This window comes from Accipiter gentilis, chromosome 29 (assembly GCF_929443795.1).
Source record: "Accipiter gentilis chromosome 29, bAccGen1.1, whole genome shotgun sequence".
Taxonomy (NCBI): domain Eukaryota; kingdom Metazoa; phylum Chordata; class Aves; order Accipitriformes; family Accipitridae; genus Astur; species Astur gentilis.
Window position 1 is genome coordinate 3,319,975 of NC_064908.1, and position 22,854 is coordinate 3,342,828.

Sequence of the window (22,854 nt, forward strand, 5' to 3'; positions counted from 1 at the left end):
GACGAAGCTGTCTGGTGTCTTCATCGCTTCTGAGACTGACTCGACCCAAAACGGCCCACGCAAAGGGGCAGATGAGACCTCTTCTTCCCAGACTTAGCGTTTCTTAATTGTTGCTCCCGGCCCCGTTGCGCAACACGGAAAAGATCTGACTCCTGCCCAAAGAGCGGAACGAGCCCTGCAACTTCGTACCTTCGGCTGATGGGATGGCCGGAGCCGTGGAGGTGGGAGCGTTCAGTCTGGGGATGCTCAGGAAAGCCTCTGAGCTGGCTGGACCCAAACCCAGTCTGAAATCTGGGCCCGTGAAGTTCAGCAAAAACACAACACAGAGCAAAATCTCACACAAATAGCTGCAAGATTGTGATGCCATCAAATAGGAATTTAACTGCTTAAATGCATTTCTCATCCAGCCTTGAGCCTGCACCCAAGCACCAACAAAAGCCACGTCCCTGCTCCACTTTCCCCCAGCTACAGGCGAGACAACAATGAGAGGCTCAGATGCCCTTTTTCCCCAAATACTTACCCAGAGTTCAGAGATGTTTTTCAGACTTGTTGGGGCTTTCCATTTCCCCCATGACCTACTGCAACCTCAGTTCTCACAAACTATTAGTTTGGGTTGAGAAATACATCCCAGACCTTGGCCCAGATCTCCCTCCAGATGTATCAGATAGTTTTGTAAACACATTTTTCTCTGGACAAAAGCACAAGTAATCCCAGGACAGGATTTTTAAAACTAGAGACTGCTCCTTTTGGCAAAATCCAACCAAATATCCACACAGCATGGGACTTATCTGAAGTCAAGAGGTGGACATGCAACCTTAACTCTGCTCTGTTCGGAGCCTCCCTCCTCTCTCTGAACAGGCACTGGAGGGAAAAAAATAAAATGCAAGACAGACAAAAGAGGGACAGACACCTGGGGATGAAGGAGACACCCCATGATGGGACGATTAGTCCCAAGGCTGAACATACAGATGCTGGGACTCAAGGGCAGCAGTACCTGCCCCAGCTGAGGGCTGGGCAACCAGGATGGGAACTGGAGAGTTTGGAGAGGATTTATGCTTTCTACAGAAAAATTAGCCACAGTTTTTATTCTTGTGCAGCAGTCAGGCCACATCAGCTTGAAAGCAAAAGAAGTTTCCAGAAGGAAACATCTTGCTGTGCATAGGACATCCTGCATTACAAAACACACAGGCAGAGGACCATATCCTGGCAGCGTGGGTTTTCTTTTCTATTTTAAAGGCAGAGAGCGATTTTGCGGCATTGTCAAACGCTTTCCAAACAAATCTGGATTTTCAAACGATAGCACGACAGGTAAGCAACTGCCCCAATGTTTGGTGGAGTCAAGAGGAGGTACAAAGAGTCAAGGGGTATCGGATGCTCGTGTGGCACAGCAGAGCCCAGCCTGGCCCCAGGGAGCCCCACGTGCCCCCACCAACAGGGACCAGCACCCCACGACACCCTCTGCCAAGAGGTGCTGACAGTCACGGCACCCACCAGGCGAACGTGCCTTGATTACCCGAACAGCCACGTGGTGAACGGGATGGCACTGAAACTATACCTGGCCCATATGTTCTTACAGGCTCCGTGCCCTGCTCTGCTGCAAGTTTCACACTCTCAAGTTTCTCCTTACGTAAAGACACCACTCACATAACAATAATTAAAACAGAAAACATATCCAAGCGCTTTGCCTGTAAGCCACTCAAAATCTGCAGTGAGAGGGAAAAAAATCAGCTTTTAAAATTCCTTTAGGTCCTTCTCCATCTCTCAAGAGCCCTGCTCCAGCATTGGGAGTGCTGTGGACGGTACCACTAGAGAAAAGTTTCTCCGCAGGCACTGCCTCCTCTCTTCACAGCTCCTCGGGGATGCCAAGCCAGCACAGTGGGCTGTGTACCAGCCTGGCAGAGCTGCAAACCTTCACAGCCATCTAGAAGAAACTTTGAATCTCTATTTCTCCACGCATATGTCGGTTTAACGTGTACATTGCTTCCTCCCTGCATTGAGATGGGAGGAAATCTCTCCTTCCCACAGATGGCAGAAAGCTGCACTAGCAAATCCTCACATCCCAGCCCCGGAGCATCCCTGCTTCCCCCCGCACCGGCGAGCCAGAGCTCCCATCTGCTCGGCACCAACAAGTTTCCCACTGGCTTCGATTGGCATGGCCAGAAGTGGGAGGGGGGAATTTGCCTATGGCAGGCTCTGGCGAGACGCTGCCGACATGCTCCGCTCTTTAGCGGAACATGAACCACATGCTACCTAATCCGCTCGCTTCTTCTCCAGCCGGGCTCCGGGCTCCCCCTTCAGAGCTCCACGGCTTCGCGGTGCTCCAGGGCAAACGCTATATGAAAATATCTCCTCTTGCTGCAGAGATGCAACCGTCAGCGAGAACCAGGCCAAGGCAGCAGAAGCCGGGACCCCAATTCCTCCCAGGCTGATTTGGCCAAAACTTGGCTCTTTGTCATAATTCCCAAAAGCACATCCCTGCAAACTGCAAGATGCGGGATGTCGTGCCCCAGCCCCGCTGCCCTTCGTCTTGCCCAGGGGAAGCTGGGCACACTCAGCAGAGCTCGAGGACTTCCCCCAGGTGCACAAATAACACTGGGGAACGGCTGAAATTCATTGCCTTCTTCTCAACAGCTTAACAAAATGAGACCTTCCAGAATAACAATGGAAACAAATCCCTTCCCTGTAGCCCCGCTCCTGCAAAACGACTGCGGTCATGAACTCTCCAAGGCAGACGGGGGGCTGTAGAACAGACACAGAAATGGTTAGCAGGGGGAATCTCTGGTTGAAGTTATATACAATTAAATAATTCCACAATAAAGGATTGTTTTTAATCAGCTCATTAGGTCCAGCAGGATGCTTTCAGTAGCAATTAGGCATTTATCCTTATTTACGTTTGTAAGAGGAACAGTAAAACTCGAGCAGCTAGTGTTCCCAAGATTCCTACAGCACCATTTAATGCATTTCAGCCACTTAATTAATACTGATTGAAGAGCACAGAACAATGTTTCCACAAAGCAAAAACCCTTTTGGTTTCAGATAATGAAAAACATTGATTTAGAGGGAATATATGTATGCGATTCCCTAACAGTGACTAAAGGCTTCATTTTGCTTCTGCTCCACTCACGTTCTCCACAGCCTTTTCTACGCCCCCCCCCCCAATATATAACATATCAGATGGGTTTCCAGGTTGCTGACGTCCAGGCCATAAATCTAACCCCCGCTTTGGTTTGGCAGTGACGGGACCTTCTGTCACACCTGGTAAAAACCACCACGCTGGTGCCAGCCAAACCTGACACCCCATCAGAGGAACGGCTCCACGCGGGTGAATCCCCATTGGGAGCTACACAGGGAGCTGGGACCCACCCTGCAACACGAAACCTGTGGAATATGGATGGACACATCCACACATCTTTTAATTTCCGCAGTCGTACGCAGACACACCAGTAAATGATGTACGTACAGCCGCATCCCTACAACAGGCATAAGAAGCCATTCAAAGCAAAAGTTGCATTACAGCGCAGAAGTCAGCAGAAAAAAGGAAAGAAGCGATCATGAAGAAGCAAAGAAATGATCACAGAGGCAAGACGTGATCATTTGGCATTGCCATCCCGAGGGACGGACCGTGCCCTTTCCTGGGGACAGCCAGCAGTGCCTGGGGAGGGCAGCGCTTCCCGCTTGCTTCTGTTTGGAGCAGAGAGAAGCGCTTTGTGTCTGTTCCTGAGGTTGGGTACGGCTTTCACAATTGTTCTGCGGAACAACTGTCAGAGCAAACACTAACAAGTTCATTTGCATCTTGTCTTGTCCCCCTTAAAAAATAGTCATTCCCATCCTTTCAGCAACTAACGCTTCAGACCTATGTACCTTCTAGTCACAGGCAAGAAGGAAAATCAGGCTTGTCATGGGAAACGGGTCCTAGGCTAAGATTATTGATGGTCCAGTGTCTATTGATAATCATTTTCTATACCCGCTGCAACCTCAAAGGAGTCTCCAAACACATCTTTGCTCCTGTCCTCTGAACAAAAAGACATTTCTCAAAACACAACCTGCAGCACCAGAGGTTTGCAGAGATAGGCACTTTCGACACCATCACCGCAAACCCTCCGTAAAAACTCCAGGCAGACCAATTTGTTTGGGATAACTGCCTGTAGACTCCTCCCATTACGTTTTCAGCACATCTTTAAGAAACGCATCTTTAAGGAACACACGCGCAGGCTGTCCCTCACAGCCCCTGGTTTCTCGGCTCACTCCTCCACGGGATTTTTGCCGTATGCTGCATTTTCCTTTCACTCCCTGCAACTCTCCTGCCTTGCACGTGGGCGAGTTTTCAATCCCAGACCCTGCAGGCTGTATGCATTTTAAAAGAACCGAGCAAACAAACAAGCATTGAGAGAAGGTGCCGTGATATCACCAGGAACAAGGATGGCTTCCTAAAGTCACCCACCAGCACATGCGGCAGCATCCCTCCGACTCCGCATAGGGCAACACGTGGGAAGTGGGAACGAATCCGTCAATCCCCTGAACTTTAAAGCTGATGCCAGCAGTATGGGGATCTATACTTTAGCTTCTCTCCATAGCTATCAGCCAGCCAGAGCTCACCCGACCTTCCTCCTGCAGCCCTCTTGAGTCGGGACCAGCTGCACTCAGGCTCCCATTTCAGAAATATTTAAAAAATGCAGGAGGAAGGGGATAATTGCACTTGCTATTCAGAGCTGTGGCTGCATTTTGCAGCGTTTGAGTGCAGACAGTGGTTACATTTTCAGGAGGTAATTCATTCCCTCGTAGAGCTGCGTGTCACTACTGAGAGCACGGGTAACTCCAGGGACAGACTCTTAATCTATCACGGTCATATCTTGGCACTACATAAATGTGAATAAATTTATCATCCTGTCCTTCTGGTAATGTAAGGAAATACTGTCATTCTATTAACCTCTCCGGACTAGAGTCCCTCTGTGTAAGTGTTACCCCAAGGTCAGACAAAAGATATGGCATGAGTGGGAAATGAGCTGAGATCACTGGAGTACTTGGTTTAATCAGAAAATACCATTTAACCTTTACAAACCGGTCACAGTCAAGGGAGAAAAAAAAAAAAGAATAAAAAAAGGAAAAGCCTGAAACTTTCCATGGAAGATGACGATGTGGCCTTCGCCAGCCGGCACATCACCCACGAGCCCGTGCCGTGCCCCCGCGGCAGCTGGGAATTGGCCCGCGACAGCTGATCCGCAGGCTGCTGGGGCCGCTCCGGGGACCCATGGGGCACCGGGTCACACCGGCCCCGCTAATCAGCTTCCCACCCTCCTGGGGAGCCGCTTGTTTCCGCATCTTTTCCTTTTATCAGCAAGAGTGAGAAGCGAGTAAGAGAAAAAAAACCACAATTCATCGGAGTTATCCTTGGTAGGAAACAAAGGAGCTCCAGAGCATCGTTTCTGCAGGGGCTGCATCTTGGGCATCGCATGACATTTAAGGAACACGGGGTGGGTTACAGCTAAGATGAAAAAGCAATCATTTTTACTTGTTATTTTGGGGGAAAAATATTTAGCAACTTTCCTTATTTTGCAACCTATTTGGAAAAATACATGGTCATTTACTTCATTAGGATGTTGCTTTTTTTTTTTTTTTTTTTAAGAGGGACAAGGAAGGGAACTGGCGTGAAAAATGTGGATTAAAAGGGATGAAACACAGGCGGGGGAAAGTTTCTCAAGGAGGAGCTTTAAGGGGCAGGTTTAGGGCACAGGACACACTGATGACACCCATTCTGGTGCTGCACAGGACCCTGCCTGCCAGGACTTCACCTGGCAGCAGGTGATGCTGAGGCTGGTCCAGGAGCTTCTCAATCCCCATTTCTCCACCAAAGCAGGACCCCCAAGTGCCAAACCCCAAAGTGGCTGTCGGGTCGTGCCCGTGAGGAACACTTTGGGCATCTTGTCCAGTTCCTGATGGAGCAGCACCCACACTCAAACCCAACCCCAATGGCAGCACCGCCAATGCTGCTCCCCCCCCCCCGCCCCCGCAGTCTTGGAAGAGGTGGAGGCAACAGGGTACCAGTCCCCCACCCTCACAGCAAAGCTCCTTTCCATGCCCATCCATCCCACGCTGCTGCTCAGGGGGAAGCGTGACAGAGCTAAGAGCAAGGGGGGGGGGGGGGGATGCTCAGCCTGCGAGCGGTTAATGGCTGCCCCCGCTGTGTCCCTTGGCCACCCCTCCCAGGGATGGCAGCATCTGGCCCCTGGTGATTAGCCAACCGCTAATCACGCAGAGCAATAGCTATAAACAGCAACTGTAGGACAGTTCGTACAGCAATTGCTGTGGAAAAGCTGCCTTTCTCCTTCTGGCTCCCACGCGAGTCTGCTCGCCTTCCCTCTGCGGGGCACGACCCCGAGGAGGAGCAGGCAGACCTGGGGGTTTGCAGCAGGCTGAGCCTTTCTAATAAAGACGATGGATGCAAGACCCGGAAAGAGACAAGAATATGTATTTCTCTAATTGCACAGGGCCAGGAGATGATCTGAATTCATTAAGGGCACCAACCCTTCCTTCCCTCCTCATACATCGGTCATATCCTGCACCTCGTCCACACCGGTGATGTGCCTTGAGATGCTCAGGGGGGTGGTTGTGGAGATGGGCAAAGCCACTACGGGCAAAGCACCCCAGCGCTGACCTCCCACCGCCCGAGGAGCCATCGGACATGGGAGCGAGCCGACGCTGATCCCCGTGCCTTGCACCGCGGACCCGGCAGCCTGCAGGCTCTCGACCCTGCACAGAGCATCAAGCACAACTTATCCCATCAGCAATTTCCTCCTGCGGCTACTTCTCGTTCATGACAGCAAATAACGGTGACCCAGGCAGAAGCTGCGTCTCAGCTCACATCTCGGCAGCGCTCTGGACAAGACTGCAGCGAGGGTTCGATAACTGTGAACTGGCCGAGCCTCCCAGACACACGCTGCTGGCCGCAGTCGAGCCCCGTGGCTGGAGGAGACCGCAAGACGTGGCAGGGAACATGGTGCCCAGGCAAGGTCCCCTCCCTCTGTGCTTTCATTCAGTTAAAAAGCTCAAAAAGTCAGCAAGACATTGAATCTGTATTTGGTCACACGGAGGTCCCAGGAGGAGATGGGTCCCGCAGGCTCCCACGAGCTCGGAGAGCTGCCCTGCCCCTGCCCAGCCTCTCCCCTTCCCATGCCAAGGGTTTTCCCAGAGCCCCCAGCGTCTCTCAAACCCTCAAGTCATAACTAAATGGTGACTTATTCAACCGTGCCACCAAAGCCCCTCTTTGGTACGTGCCACACGAGCTGCCTACGTTCTCCCGTTCGCCATGCCAGGCAGGGCAAGCCGCCCTGTTCAGCTGCATCCAGGGACGTGATGCACGTTGTCACAGATGCGCACGCCCCGACACCGCAAGAAGGGTTTTCCCTTCGCACAGAGGGAAAAGGTTAATGAAGCCAAAGGGCCTGACCTGCAGCGTGCAGGTGCCCAGGGGTTAAAAGGCCCTTGGCTGCTCCAGGAAGCCACTTTGGTAACTAAATGAATTGGAATATTTGTGTTTCTGCCTCACATTACTTAGGTCCTGGTCACTTGTGATCACTAAAGAGCCTGGGAAAAATCCGTTAACCCTTCCATTACCCTCTAACTCCCTCCCAGGGATCCCCAGTGCCCTGATGAGTCCTTTGACTAGGAGGAAAGCTTGCTTTCAGCCTCAGCAGGGTCCACACCGCAGCCCAGAGCGGTCCTCAGCATCAATGAGAGCTGCTGTGCCCCTACCCAGAGCCAATGTCCCCAATGTCCCTAAAGTCCCGGTTTCGGTGGCCGGGCAGGGGCAGCGCTGCCACAAGTGAACCCAGGGACAAGGGTGAGCCAGGGGAGCAGCGCAGGAGCATCCCTGGACAAACGCGGTGGCAGAGGGACCTGGGAGAGCCCTGGTCCTGCCTGCGCCTCTGCAAACAGAGACTGCTTATTCCATGGGGTTTCCTTTCAGAACAGGTCACCAAGATTTTCTGTTTAGCAGACGGAAGAGGAAACAATTGCAGTAGTACAGACTACCCTTGTTATTATTAAGCCAAACACTCCCTCCGTCAGGGAAATGCAGCTATTTCAATATAGCACAACCAGGAGGAAGGTGAATACTTCTGGGTTTTGGGGTTGAAAAGTAGAAGTAGCTGCTCTAGAGCAGCCACTCTGAAGCTCTTTCAGACCTGCTCGCAGTTGTGGGTGCCCTTCAGGATGCACTGAATGGGTGCAATTATTCAAGTGCTGAATGTTCCCCACTGGAAATTATAGTATTCAAAGGTGAAGGACTTGAGCACAAAAGCTTTAATTTTCATGGGGTGGTGTAAGGCCAGAAGAAGAGCTGGGACAAGAGCTACCAGGAGGAGCAAGGAGGGATTTGCCCCAGAGAGCAGGAGGCAGAAACGGCACCGAGGGCTGCGACCAGCTCTGAGGAGCCGATGGGCAGCGTCACGGCCGAGTCCTTCTGCGCCTCCTCAGAGGTCTCGGCGAACAAAGCGGGACTGTGCAGCCGCCCGCCCGCGCAGGAATGCACCTTCCGAGAAGCTGGAAATGCCACGTTCCCACTGGGAACACAACACGGCACGGGCTGGCCAGACCCGGCAGAGATGCTGAGGTCCATGGGGACCCACCTGCCACAGCCCCACGGGGGTTTCCCAAGGTACGCAGGCTCTGCTCCTCCTTTACAGTCTCCCCCATCCTTTTGGCTGCTTTTCGTAACGCTCCTGACCTGTCCCCTTCAACCCCCACCTCCAGCGTAGGTCCCCAGACACCATCTCCCCCCCAGTCTGTAACTGGATCAAACACACAGGTGTCACCAACAAGGCAGGAACACGCCTGCTGATTAATCCTGTAAGTGAGCTGTATTTACAGACGCCGGCTCTTCCCCAGAGCCTGGCCGAGGTCCCTCAAGCTCTTGTTATCACCTTACAGCTGGTCATGATGTGCAGGCAGCTGCCAGACACCGTGTCCTCCATCCACCACCCTTAGAGCAGCAGCCCCCGCTGCATGGAGCACGGCTCTCCAGGACCACATCTTTACGCTGGGTACCAGCCCAAATCCAGAGATAAATCTCCCAAGAAGAGTCAATGGAGGTAATTAAGCTGCTCTGCTCTTCCCAGACAGAGTCTTGGAGCACATCTGATTCCTATGTTCTGCAAAATGCCTTTGACATTTAATTTCAAACCCTAGGCGCTTCGACAGCAGTGACAGAGCAAAGCAGCAGCAAATCTGACATTTCATCCCTAAGCCATCTGACGTACAACCTTTAGACGAGACTACAGTACAGAACAGTTTGGAGAAATGGGAAGGGATCAAGAAAGATAGGGCAATTCTTGAAAACCTTATATAAAAATGCAAACAACAAGGCTATCTGGAAGTCTGCCCCTCTCAGTAGCACTGGATTTGCTTTTGCAAAAATGCTGCGTAACAGGTTTTCCTTGCCTTGTGCACACTTAGACCCTAATTACGTATGGGGAATCACAGGAAGGAGATCATTACCTCTCATCTACACTCCCTTAAGTCACATTACTACAGTATAATGGAGCTTATGGCTGGGAAATCTGATTTTCAATGACTGCCCACCTGCCATAGCTTCACAAATCTTCACAAAAAAATTACCTTTAACTGGACTATTCTGCAGGCGTAAAGCATGTCTTGTAATGATTTTGCAAAAAGGGCAAACCAAGTATCACAAATCCACATTTTCAGCCATTTTTCCAAAGGAAAAAGCCTCCCCGCACTGCTTGGCTTTCAGCTGGTCACTGCCAATAACTCCGCAACCCGCTGGCCCATTTCAAATCCAGCTGGGGAACCCTTTGCCTCTGCTAGAAACATTCAATTCCTGCAAATTTCATGAAAATGGCTGGTCAGGGAGCTTTCATCTTACGGGACAGACATTCATCTAGGAGACTTTGATATGCAGGCTTTATTAGTTGTGAAGTTAAAAATCAAGCCAGCCCCACAGCTCTGGCTGCTTCGCCCTGCACCCCCCCACCACCCCGACCGGGGCAGGCTGGGCACCTTCACTCCCCCTTCCTCCCTCAGACCCCACCACCAACATTTGAAAGTAGTTTATTTCCCAACAGAAGCAGTTGGCGAGTCAGAGTTAATGGTCTACGTGTCTCCCACTACCCGCCTGTAACATTTTGGTGGCCCCGTTCTCCCTGCCTGTCCTCGGATGTGAAATATTGACAGCCTTTGATGACAGACAGCGCGTTTTAGCCTGGTATAGCAGAGATGCTGTGAAATCACACGTTATTTATTACCCTGCGCTCAGAATTGGAAGGGAAACACCATTCTCTGGTATTTCTCAGCAATGCCTTCACAAGTTTGCCAGCACGTTTTCACATTACTCTGCATAAAATTCTCACCCTTTGCAACACGGTCATTAATATTGCCGGCACAGTCACTCCCATCTGCCTTTTGAGCCCCCTCCAAAACAGTAATAAGTTAATTGGTAGAAGCATTTGGCTTCTACATAATGAAGTTGGCACAAAACCAGCTTTCAACCTTCGGGACGGAGTACAGGATGCAGGATAGGGATTACTTGTTCACTGTGTTTAAAAAAAAAAAAATAAATAAAAAGGATGCGTATGCATATTGAAAGACTAGGCTGGTGCTTAGTATTTCTTTGAAAAGAGTCAAACTGAAGGCAAAGGCTGCACGCAGTGCTGGGCACAGCATCTTCCCGTGGAGCTTCTCCCGCACGCTTTGCTGGAGAGGAGCTGCTCCGTGCACCGCTGCTCCCGAGCTGCCCTGAAAATCTGCTGTCACTGGTGCCAGGCGTTGACGCCCACGCCGATCCGGCAGCGTTTCTGGCACTAGCTGTGAAAACGGGAAGGCAAAAGCAACCAGTTTGTGCCCTGAAAAGGTGCAGATGGGCACAGGAGCAGTGTAGGTGTCGGCAATAAATGATATATAAGTAATAGAAGAAAAAAAACCCCAACAGCTGCAGCACTAACCATTGCTTTGTGATCTCCAGCTGTGCAAGATCAATCCTGAGACTCCAAGCAGGATTTAGTTGGGAGGTCAGTTTGAGCCAGGGGACGCATGAGCTAAGGACCATTATCATTTCCAACATCCCACAGGCTGGAAGATACGAACCCTGTGTCCTACAAACCCTTGCAAATACAAATCTCCTCTCGCTGACAAGGACTGGAAGCAAAGGAAAACTTGACTAGATAAATAATGGAGTTTAAAGACAAACAGAAAACAAAGCAAAGGAGAACTTCAATATTTAACTACTCCGCTGTCTCCCACCTCGTCTCAAATTCACCCAGCCGAGCTCTGCGTCATGGTGGTGAACCGCTGCGAATATTAAATGCAAAATATCTTTGTAAAAGCCATTAAAACACTGTAGCTGACAGAAACAAGGGATAACAAGATGGGATTGGGAACTAAGGGCTGAACTGGCAATTTTCTTGAGTTCTGTATGCCAAAGTTTGAGCTGAAATCCGGCTCTGGTTTTCCAGTAAAATACTTAAATGCTTTTCCCCCTGACGGTACTCGGGGAGAGGAGAAATGATCCTACTGAGTAACACCCGAAATCACCTCTGGCAGGAACCACGGAGGGAGCATCGGGGCAGCTGGTGCTCAGCGTCGCTCAGCCAAAACATCCCAACATTTCCCATTCCCGAACCGCGCTGCCGGCCCCGGCACCCTGGCGATGCTCCAGCTGGGCAGGCTGCCTGCCCTGCCTGCACTGCTGCCTGAATAGGGCTTGGGAAGAACCAGCGCTCAGCCAGGCACCGACTGGGCTCAGGGCACGACTGGTCCCAGGGCTTTAAAAAAAAAAAAAAAAAAAAAAAAAAAAAACCAACAAAAAAAAACCAAACCAAAAAAAAAAACCCCAAACCCTGTTCCCAAGCTCCTTCCCTTGACTTCCCCCAGGACAGAAGATAATATAGAAATGCAGAACATGTTCCACGTTGGCTACAGCGATATGGAAAATAGTAAATGTTTTTCACGTGGTTTTTGAAAGACTTTCTTTCCCTTTTTTTTCTAGCACAAACTGCTGACACTTTCCAAGCAACATTATTCTTACACTGAAGGAACTATGCGAGCTTGGGTTTTGTGTAGTAGCTTTAAGAGTAGAACAGAATCCCAAGGAAAGCTACACACTAACTTTGATTTAAAAAATAGAGTAAATTTGAGTTTCTTAACCAAAATGCACAGAGAGAACCACGTGGAGCTGGATCACTGTAAAAGGAAAAAAAAAATAAATAAAAAGCAATACACCGATTCAAAATTTTCCAATATTCAGTGTAGTGCTGACTGCAACGTCCCCAGCCTACGCGTCTTGCTTGCCCTCAAGAGCCAGTACCATAACGTATGCACCAGTACCACCGCTTGTGGCTGCCGGACTTGAAGGTTAAGCCTGGTTTCTTCCATGCTACCATAGAGCTATACACTCAAATCCCATTGAGAGCTAATGGCACAGAAGAGCCTAACCCATTTAGACATTTCTCCACTTTAAGACTTTGTTAGAAATGTTGATAAGGCAAGCATACTCTTAAAAGATAGCTACGTTAAAAAATCATCACTCCCCAGAGATATTTTCACAGCTCATTTATTAAACCCCTTCAAAGAACAGAGGGGAAGAGCCAGCTTCAATTGTTTTTAAGCTATAACAAGCAATGAGAGAGGTTCAGTTTTGCCTTCCAGCCTTGCTGCTAGTTTCACTTCTAACAAGCTGCACTTCAAGGCAATGCACTTGCCACACAACCAGCTTTATTTCAAACCCAGTGTGAACAAAGGGAGAGCTAGCCACAAGCCTGATCACTTCTGGGCTGATCCTGTATCCCCCCAGCTGCATCTTTATACCCAAGTCAACCAGGCAGCTGGCTCAAGAGTTATGCTCTAATTTAAGGATGGGATTTTCATGCTCGTTCGCAGACAAGCCCACACTCAGTACTACAAAATGCTAAAGCAACACCGTCCCCATCAGAAGGTACCAAGGGGCTTCTGTTAATGAGCTTTGGCTTGGTCCCGAGCAGGACCACTGGTTTTTTCTTGCCTGAAATAGATATATAAAGGCAGCAACAGCATTTTCCAGGTGCTCTTGTCAGCAGAAGAGTGTTGCTGCCCGGCTGCAGGAGGAGGTGGGTGGCTGCAAAGGCAACCGCTACCTGGGCAGCAGGCAGGGCTGGGGAGGCAGCTCCTGAGGGTTTATCACCATCTGAGAAGGAAATGCATTTGTAAAAACTTGGTTGAGACATTGCTTTTACAAATGCGGGCAGAGGAATTGGGTCTGTACCATTCCGGACATGGGAAGATGCCCAAATCCTATTCCCCTGAGGACCTCAGCCCACTCTCACTTGGCAAGTGCTTCCCAAAGTAACTGGGGAAATCACAAGCCTGTCAGAACCAAACTCATTGAAGCAGCTAGAAATTTTTTCACTGCTCATAACGCACTCCTTTTTATGATCTTACAATTACAAACAGCTGTTTATTTTGCTAGTTAGCTCTTTTAAAACGTTTTTTTTCCAATGTATAATGAAGTGTCAGGCATTTTCCAGGAATTTTCAGAACACAAAAAGTTTGGCACTCTATTATTTGCGAATCACTGAAAGGGTGCAATTAGCTTAAGAACAAGCATCCATTCTGGGTGGCAACCTCAGGATCCTTCCTCTGGCATCCAAACAGGCACCATGTGACAAGCGGATGCCAAGCAGCCGAGCCTCCCTCCCGCTCAGGCATGCATACAATTCCCATAATATCTGCCTCCCAGCCTTGCTCATAGCTCAGAAAGCTGGTCAAAACCTGCAGGCATCTGTAACCCTTTGTGTGCTTTGCATCGTTCGAGAAAGCTGCAGAATTTCAGGAAACACGAGCAAACCCAGTGCCAAGCCCCCATGTGAGGTGCAGCCGGGTCCTCCCTGCCCGGTGCAGGCAGGGCAGAGGCAGGAATCGGGGCTCTCACCTCTCCTGCCCACAGCGTTTTCTACAGCTGTAAGAGGATTAAATTACAGTGGCATTAAATCAAATCAGTCCCTCATCCACCCCAGCTAACAAACAGGTTTCCACCATCAAAATCTGGAGGAACGCAAGCGAGCTTTGAGTTTTGGAAAAATGAGGATTTCCATGAAGGAAGAACGAAGCCGGGCAGGATCGAACCCTGCTGGAGAGCCCACAGGCAGGCGCAAAAGCCATTTAGGCTTGAGAGCATCACCGACTCGCACATCAAGATCAGAGCAGGATGGTTTGGAGGCGCAGACACCCTCGCGGGATGTCAGACCCCTTTTTGGGGGTCACGAGCCCCCAGAGCTCTCCCCAGCCTTTCGCTCGCATCCCCCGGGAGCGCAGCACTTGCGCGTGGCCATAGCAACCCACATTCATGCGCAGAAACGCCTGCCTGAGCAAAAAAAGGGGGAATTCGCTCCCCAGCTCAAAAATTATTCATGAGAAATTAGTGAGAGCTATGACAAGCCCTCTGAAGCGTGCTCCCCCCCAGCCCTGCCTGGGAGCGGGCGGGCAAGAGAATCTTCCTCTCGGTTCCCCTTGGCAAAAGGCTGTTAATTTAATATTAAAAAAGGAAAAGAGCCCTTTCTTGCGATGTCAGTTCTGAAGCAGCAGTTTGAGTGCCTTTTTTTGTTGTTATTGTTCTTTAATTAGAAGAAAAACCTTCTTGAAGGGAGTCTCTGAGCAGTTGGCAGACAGGCTGGTCACCCCATCACTGTTTTCAGACCCCCTCTCCTATTCCTCTAGTTCAGCTCCCATTGCAGCCTAAACCAGCACGAGTTGCTCACATCAGAGATTTCTAACCCCATTTGGATGGGTGTGTGTGTGTGTGTGTGTTGTTTTGGTTTTGTTTTTTTTTTTTTTTAATTCCAAATGCCAAACCTGATTTTGCACCGAAAGGTAACTTCAGCCTGCAGATAGAGACTCTCAGGGATGCAGCAATGCTACGGGGACAGGGGCAGCCCCGAACCACCCCTTTCCCCATCCCTCTGCCCCCAGACACCCACAGCCTTTTGTTTGCTTATTTTCATCTTAGCCCTTTCCTGCACTCATGTGCAGTCTAGCCAACAAGGGGCAGAGAAATCCCATTACTTACTGCAGTAAATAAACTGACATGGAAAAGAAAATACCCAGTCAGGATATATAAGAAGCCGATTCAATTAAAGGACCATGTTCTGCCACAATTACATGATGGTTGAGAAACCAGAAACCTCCTTACCATTCCCACCCCACCAGAGCTCAATAAGCATTTCCCACTGGGAATCACAGCTGGTTGCCCCTGCGGCTCAGAGACCGCTTCTCCCCTTCCCTCCGGAGTGGGCAGGGGGTTTGCTCGAGCCGCGGCAGGAGGAGCGTGCATGCAGAGGGGCCAGCACTGCCCAGGGTCCCCGCTGCGCCCCCTGGGAGTCTATTAGCCATCCAACAACCTCATTTCAGCCATTTTATGCTGATTATTTTCTGTACAGTTTTATGCAAATTCTTCCTACAGAGAGAGATGCATGGAAATGTATTTGCCATACTCCGAGTGCCGGCAGTGCCATCAGCTCATCACATCAGCCTCTAGACACGCCTGGTCCCGCTCCGTTTGGGGATGTTAATACCATCCTGCTGGGTCATTGCTGGGATGCAGGCGAGCTTGCCCCACGTTACCCCCTCTTCACCAGTTCCCAGCAAACTGGCTGCTAGATATGACATGGTGACTAACGGCTCTTGTTGCATCTCCACCACCGCAGCCCAGCGTGGAGCCCGGCGGGGTATAATTTTGACCTGCCTTTCAACGCTGGGACTGCACCGCACAATTATGGGTATGGAAGGAGAGATGCCAGGGCAACAGGAGGAGGAGGGACACAAAAGGCAGCAAAACTGAGCTTATCCAGAGACTCCGGTTTCTGCTTTCCCAAATTCAGATGCTTCACAGGCAGGAGAGGGGCTGACACTTGAGCTACATATGGGGGAGACTGACCCGCAGGGAACTGGGGGTCCATGAAAGTGAGTCCCCCCTAACAGATGTCTGACGGAGCATATTCTGAAAACAAACCAGCAACACTGAAACGCAGTTGTTGCTATCAGAGCTTTTAGGATTGGTTTCCCAGCCAACCTTTCAAGAGGTTTTCATTTTAATCAGATCAAATTACAGCAACAGACAGGTACGACTGATGTATATAACTCAACACAGCATCTCCAGAGCAACGCGGCTGCAATTACACCCAAACCATCTGACCATGCAGCCTGTGACAAAACCTGGAGCAGCTCAGAGAGCAGCTTTCCTCCCCGCAGCACGGGCAGGGCTGGGGGTAAGGGCTGAATTTGTGTGCTGGGATGTGCCGGTTGCTGTTGGGGGCAATGGAGATGCAATATCCTCCTTGCACCACACAGCTCACGAGTCCCCCTGGACAGATGGAGGAGAGCAGGGAGACAGATTTCTGGGTCACCAGCTCGTACATGCCTTTTGCATTCCTCCAAAGCACGAAGCCAACCCAGCGGGCTGCGCTCTCCATCATGCACAGAGCTTTCTAGGGCCTCAAGAGCCAAAGCATCTCAGTGCAAGGAGGGTTTGGGCAAAGCAGAACAAAGCCTGCCATTAAATAGTAATGAAAATGCCCAGCACAGTTTACAGAAGATGACACTAATCACCTCCCCAAGGAGTTCACCTTCATCATCTCCATCTCCTCATGCCCAGAGGCTGCAGGGTGCTCTAATCCCTCCTGCCACTGCCTTGGGACTGCCTGCAGTGCAGGGCTGGGCAGGCAGACCCCACCATGGTACCTGGTCTGCTCCCACTGCTTGATATCTGCCCTGGGGGGGCATCTAGAGGTGTTCTGGAATAACCTCCTTCCCACACCGGCTTGGATCCAAACCAACCCACAGCACAGTGCAAGGGAGCAGGAGGCTACAATCAGCTTACACCCAGATTACTGCAGAGCCACCAGCTCCTTTTGCAAGAAAAAGCTTATTAGTAACCCAAGAAGTCAGGATAGCACTTCTACATCTTGCCCTAAAGCTCTCTGGATTAAAAGAGAAGCATCCTAATTAAACCAAAAGGTACATATGTTTCTGATGAATGCTGGTATTTACACCACCACACCCCCCCCCCCCCGCTCCCCGCAGAGGAACGGGCTGTTTCCACCCAGGCTCAGCAGCAGCGTTATTCAGCTCTGTCTCGGTGACAAACAGCCCCGAGAACAGGAATCAAGGGGTTAGATGCACACGTTGTCCCTGCCCGCCTTGGAAAAGAATGGAAAGCAAGAAAGTCAAAAGACACACTGTGATAATAGAGATCAAAATCCAATTAACTTGCCCCAGGCAACATCCAGACATGGCAAAATGAGGCAATTGAAGAGCAAAGGGGGGTTTGGGTGCAGGGCAGCCGTTCTCAGTAGGACAGACGCACACGGACGGAGCCGCCGGCAGGTCTCACCCACAAGGTGACTCACGCCGTGCCCTTGGGAGGCCCTCGGGACACACCGGTCAGCCCTCGAGCAGGACACAGTAGCAGACTTTCCTGCCTATACTACTGCAAATGTCCCAACACGCAAGGCTTTTACAGAAAATCACCGCCACCTCTTCACAAGTTACTTCCCAAAGGCAGAGAGCCGCCTACCTTTGCCTTTCCCATTTAAGACACAGTTTTTCCCCTCCGGAGCTCGTGTTAAGGTTCTCTGTCTCCTCTATCCCAAACACAAAGCGTCTCCATGTCCCGGGGAGGATGCACTAAGCCCCTCGCAGAACTGTGAACCCAGCGGCTCTCCTGGCATCCCCCAGCCCCGGCACAGAGCCGACCTGCCTGGGGATGAGCCAAAAAATCACTGGGCTGCTGCCCAAGACCCTTTCCCCATCCTCCCCCGTCCCACTGACACAGGGCTGCGTTTTCTCCAGCCCACCCGTCCCTGCGGGCCGGTGAAGGGGAGAAGGCACAATAGCTGTTATTAATAACTCCGACTTTCTTCTCCCTTCCCTCCCTGCTCTTGTTGGATTTTCCTTCATGAATAATGCAGGAGCTGTGGTGCAGGACACTACCCACTCTGTCCCCTGCCAGTCCCCGAGCCAGCAGGGAGCGAGTTCGAGTGCCAGCCAGGGCCTGTCCCCATGTCCTGGGCACCAGTGCCACCGGTACGACAGGGTTTTGTTCCCAGATGCAGCTTCCTTTTGTTCCAGCCCCGCTGGCAGCGGCGTCCGAGGTGGTGAGACAGACCCGCACATCATGCAGCAAAGCTGCTGAGGAGGCAGGGCGGAGATCTCACCGACACCGGAGCCAGCCCATGGATCGACAGTTCTAAGCCAAGGATTTCTAAGCATTTCAGCACAGTTTTCCCCCTCTCCAGCAGCAGCGTGTCCATTTTACAGCTATGGAAACTGAGGCAATAAAGGTGAGGAGTCGCAGGGAACCTTGTCTTCTATCATGCTCATTTGAGCAGCTCTCAGATTGCTCAGGTACCGACTCTGCTGGTACCAAACTGAAGTGCAAGAAAGTGAATTAATTAAAGCCCCCCCCCCCCGCCCTTTACCCTGTAGCCACAGTCCTAATGGGCCCCAAACACGGACTTCAGAGCCTCTCCTGACAATGTTATTTCTTATTGCAAGGTACAAGACGAAGCCTGAGAAGCGTGAACCCCTCCAGTTCAAGGAAGGGAAGCCGAGGAGGAGGCTGGGACACCCTCCGGACAGCATGGGCTTTCCTGCTCTTCTACCAGGTGGGGGTAGAAAACAACAAAAATTCCCTTTGAGCTCCCAGGTCACCATTTTGCAGTGCAGAAAGCACGATGTGTGCTGCAGAACCGGGCTCCAAAGGTCTCTTAAACCCTGCCTGCTCCCAAACACGAACCGTCCTTGAGACTCTGCGCCCAGCGCAAGGTGTCCTGCCTCGAGCTGCTGCGCGCTGGGAGGCGCGTGGGCTTCCCCCCCACCCTCCAAACACCCACCGGGCTGCGACGCATCCGTCCTCTACCACCACGACGGTCTAACCAACGCACGAGCAGGGCTCAAACGCAACGAAGCGCAAGCAAACAGAGCAAAGCAGCTGCCTCCTCCCAAACCCGCTTCGCTCCAACCGTTCTGCTGAATCACTTACTGCATTGCCGGCGCCGCTGGTGGGACCTTCCCCGAGCCTTGCGAGGCTCACGCCCGAGATGCAGCGCCCAGCAGCATCAGCTGCGGGTTTAACTCCTGGAGCATCGCAGCACACCAAAGGCATTCAGAGCCAAGGAGAGGATAATTACCTCCCAGCAGGTTTCAGCAGAGTCTGAACTGTCCTACCCTGCATATAATTAACTGCAGCTCTAAGTTAAATGCCTTTCTGCCAACCAGACTGTAGCTGCCAGGAAAGAAACGCTCCCCCCATGGGGATGGCTGCTGGGGTGCTGAGGTACCGGGGTACAGCCGAGAAGCGGGGTGACTCCCAGGCAGACGCGTCTCAGCTCGTTCCCACACGCCGGCAGCGGCGTGGGCTGAGCAGTCAGACGTGAACAGGTTTTCCTCATCGTGTCCCCCATGGTGCAGACAAGATGACTCAGAGCACGGAGGGGGGGGGGGGGCAAGGCAGGGTAAAATAGAGGGTGAGGAAAAATGCAGAGGGTGGGCAGGAGAAGGGAGCGAAGATGCCAGCGGGGTCCTGGAGCCGGAGAGCGCACGGTCGTTTGCAGCTTTGCAACGAGAGCCAAAGGCTGCAGCAAACCCTGCACCAAGCGGGCATTAGTTCCCATACGGATCCCGAGTCCTCATCGCAGGGCACTTCTCCTCCCAGTAACACCAGTATGGATGCACTGCCCCCCCCCACCATCATCACACGGGGCCTTAACAGCACTGTGCTTGCAGGATCGGGGAGCTCGCTGGCACGGCACGGGCCACGGCACCTGCCGAAGGAAGCAGGATGGGGCAGGCAGGCCAGCCTGTACAAGGATGGAGGGACACAGGGATTTTTCCATCTTGAACAGAGAAACAGGAGATTGCTCCCCTCCCAAAAATGCTTTCCCGGGCCAAAGACAGCTTATCGCAGAGCTGCTCCGGGCTGAGCAGCGGGGCGAGACCTCCGCCGGGGTCCCGGGTCACTCAGCCTTTCCCCTCCAGATGACTCGACACTTTCTGATCCATGAGAAGGACTGAAGTGATTCTGCATTCCAGCTCTGATGTGAAAAAATCCCCCAAATCTGAATCTCAGACCCTTTTCAGGCTCATTCGCCCTCATGGTGCATCCTGTGTTTTAGTATTTTCCCAGTGGCGAGACACAGCTTTTAAAGAGCCAACCACAAAACATTGAAGAGAGGCGATTTAATTAAAAAAATGGGTACAGTCCGCATACGTATCCCAGTTCCGCTGGTAATTAGGAAACAGATGGGGGAAGGAGGGGAGAGAGACAGGAATTGTTAGGTTAATTGTTTGAAGTCACTAAATGAAATATAGGTGGCCTGATTTCCCTGGAGGGTTGTACACAAACTTAAGGATAGACTTTTGCAGAGAATAAAATAGGGAGTTTCCCAGTGAAGGACAGCAGAAGATTATGACTAATCAGGCAAGAACAGAAGTGATAAACCCAAGGAAAAAACAAAGCTCCCCTTTGTAGCTTCAAATGAGGAATCGACCAATCTGATCCACAACTTCATTACCATCTTATTAAAACGCTATTTCCATTTTCCTGATTAAACGGGTGCGAGTAGAGAAGTCTCTGTGATCTTGGCTGTCCTCCAGCGGAGGAGGTACTTTGGTGCCGAGAGGTCTAAGCCCCAGAGCCAGTTCACATAACACCTTTTTGAGCAAGTACTTCAATTCTCTTGCTTCCCAAGGTGCCCTCCAAGGACGCACCTTCCTCCCAGCTCGGATGTACCCAGGACCTGATATTTCGGAGCTAACACAGCAACATCTCCCTTGTTTTCCGGCTCCTGTCTCCCAAGCATTTGGTATTAATGCTCACTGGATGTTGTATGCCAAGGGGTATGTTCTTATCTCCACCAACAAGAGCACACAATTCTCCCCCCATAGTGCTGCAAAACTTACCCTTTAGTAGCAATTACTGTTCTAATAACTTTAAGCCTCAAATAACTGATCAGAAGGTTATACGTGACAGCTAATTTAATCACAAGTGCAATGCACCTCAATCTCCATAACCCCTCCAAATCCTTTCTCCCCCATGAAAGGGCATCATCACCACCACAAACTGATTTCAGCTCGACTCTGCTGTCTGTATTTCTCATTAACCCAGAGTAGCTGCTGAGATAATTACAGAGTCAGGTTTGCTGATCCGGATTATTGAGATTGGGTAATGCCCAACAGGCAAGCCAGCAAGCACAAACAGATTTCAAACCACTAGAAATTAGAGTGGGGCTGGAAGGGAGAAGGATAAGGGGTCCAATGCAACGGGACAACGAGAGCAGGACCAAGCCTTGGGATTTGAAACCATAAGCCACATTCCTACCAATTGATTAGTTGCTTCTCTCTGTTTTCCCTTGCATTCAGGCAATGCCTTCCTGCTATCTGGTGAAATTAAAACACGATTCAGCCTCTTACATTATAAACATTAAAGAGATATAAGTGGGATCCGAGTTTAAACACTGAATTACTTTTAATCTGCAAAGATTGCCTAATGAAGATCCTCAGCTGAACTATCATGATACCAAAGAGACTAAACATGGTGCAGGGCTACGCTTGAAAACCAGTGACCAGAGCAGACGCTGTGGAAACCAGCATCGCTCCCACCGTGCCGAGCAGCCGTGCGGGTGGCTCGGCCCGCTCTGTCACTGCAGAGGTAGAGGATGGGGCAGATCGGCCACGTCTGGAGGGGAGGCAACAGCAGTTGCTGCAAAAGGCTGGCTACAACAGCACGTTCCCACTGCCAGCTGTGCCGCTCGCCCCAGACTCTCTGCGTTTCACGCTGCCTTAAGGGCTTTCCATTGCAGAACCGGTCCTCCTGCGAGGAGGTCAGACTTAACAGCGCCCAGAGCCACGAAATCTTGCCAGGTGCCCTGAATTGCTAGGTCTGGTCTTGCCATTGTGCCCAGCCTGGTGAGGCCACAGCTTCTTCATTTCCCAGCGCAGGAGCAGAGCGGGTTTGGCTCTATCTGCACCTCTCTATGGGGCTGCAGAAGCTCTGTGGCATCTCCTAGCGATGCCCCCAGGACCCCAGAGAGTGAGCCCTACCTAACCTTTGCTGATAACCCTTGATCCTGACCTTTACAACACAGCGTACTCCCCTGAGACAAACTGATGCGTAGCGCGCATTAGCACCATCATCCTCGCAGTACAAAAGCAGCCTGAGAGATCTGCTCTCCGCACGACTCCAGACAGCAGCAGGACACTGCCAGCACTGCAGTCTGAAAAATTTCCCATCACAGTGGATGCTGTCTGCTTGGTGATGGACAGCCCAGACAGCGCATTACAGAGGTGCGGAGGAAGAGAAGCAAAGCCTGGCAGGAGGTGATGGCCTCAGTTATGCCACAGAAAGCAGTGGCAGGTGGTCAGGAGCAGGGCTGGTTGCCAGCAAAAATTCATCCCTGCTTGAAGATGAATGAAGTCACCGGGGATTAACTCAGTCCAATATCTCTATTGCTTTAAGTTGGGGACAGCACAAGCTGCAGGCCTGGGAGATAGGGAATAATGAGGATGAATAAAGGCGCTCCCCAGGGAAGATGAGCCATGTTCTCTTTTCAGGACCCTTGAAATCCCATTGATTGCTTACAGGCTTACACTGAGCAAGAAAAGTCCACTAGTTCTTCTTTCCCCCCAGAGAAGCCTGAAGAGGCTTTTAGAACTGGTCATGTTTCAGGGATAATTAGCTGCTGGGGAGGGGATGAGGTTTTTCAGGGGGGGGAGGCCCACAAGTCAGCAGTGATGGCAGGGAAAATCCTGAGCTCCTCTTCCAGCTCAGGCTTGGTGCTTTATCAGGGACTAAACACGCCCAGGGCAGCAGCTAGG

General features: G+C 51.2%; 1 protein-coding gene across 25 annotated transcripts in view; it reads right to left on the reverse strand.

Moving 5' to 3' along the window:
* NFASC (neurofascin) overlaps nucleotides 1-22,854 on the reverse strand; it is a 98,231-nt gene that overhangs the window by 62,848 nt on the left and 12,529 nt on the right. Inside the window, exon 1 of one of the 25 annotated variants that reach the window (XM_049831650.1) lies at nucleotides 19,022-19,132. The exons of 23 other annotated variants lie outside the window; for them this stretch is intronic. The gene's annotated coding sequence lies outside the window, so the exon portion shown is untranslated. Of the gene's footprint in view, nucleotides 1-17,554; nucleotides 17,620-19,021; nucleotides 19,133-22,854 lie in introns of those variants that run through there. One more of the 25 variants, XM_049831649.1, reaches the window with a different exon arrangement.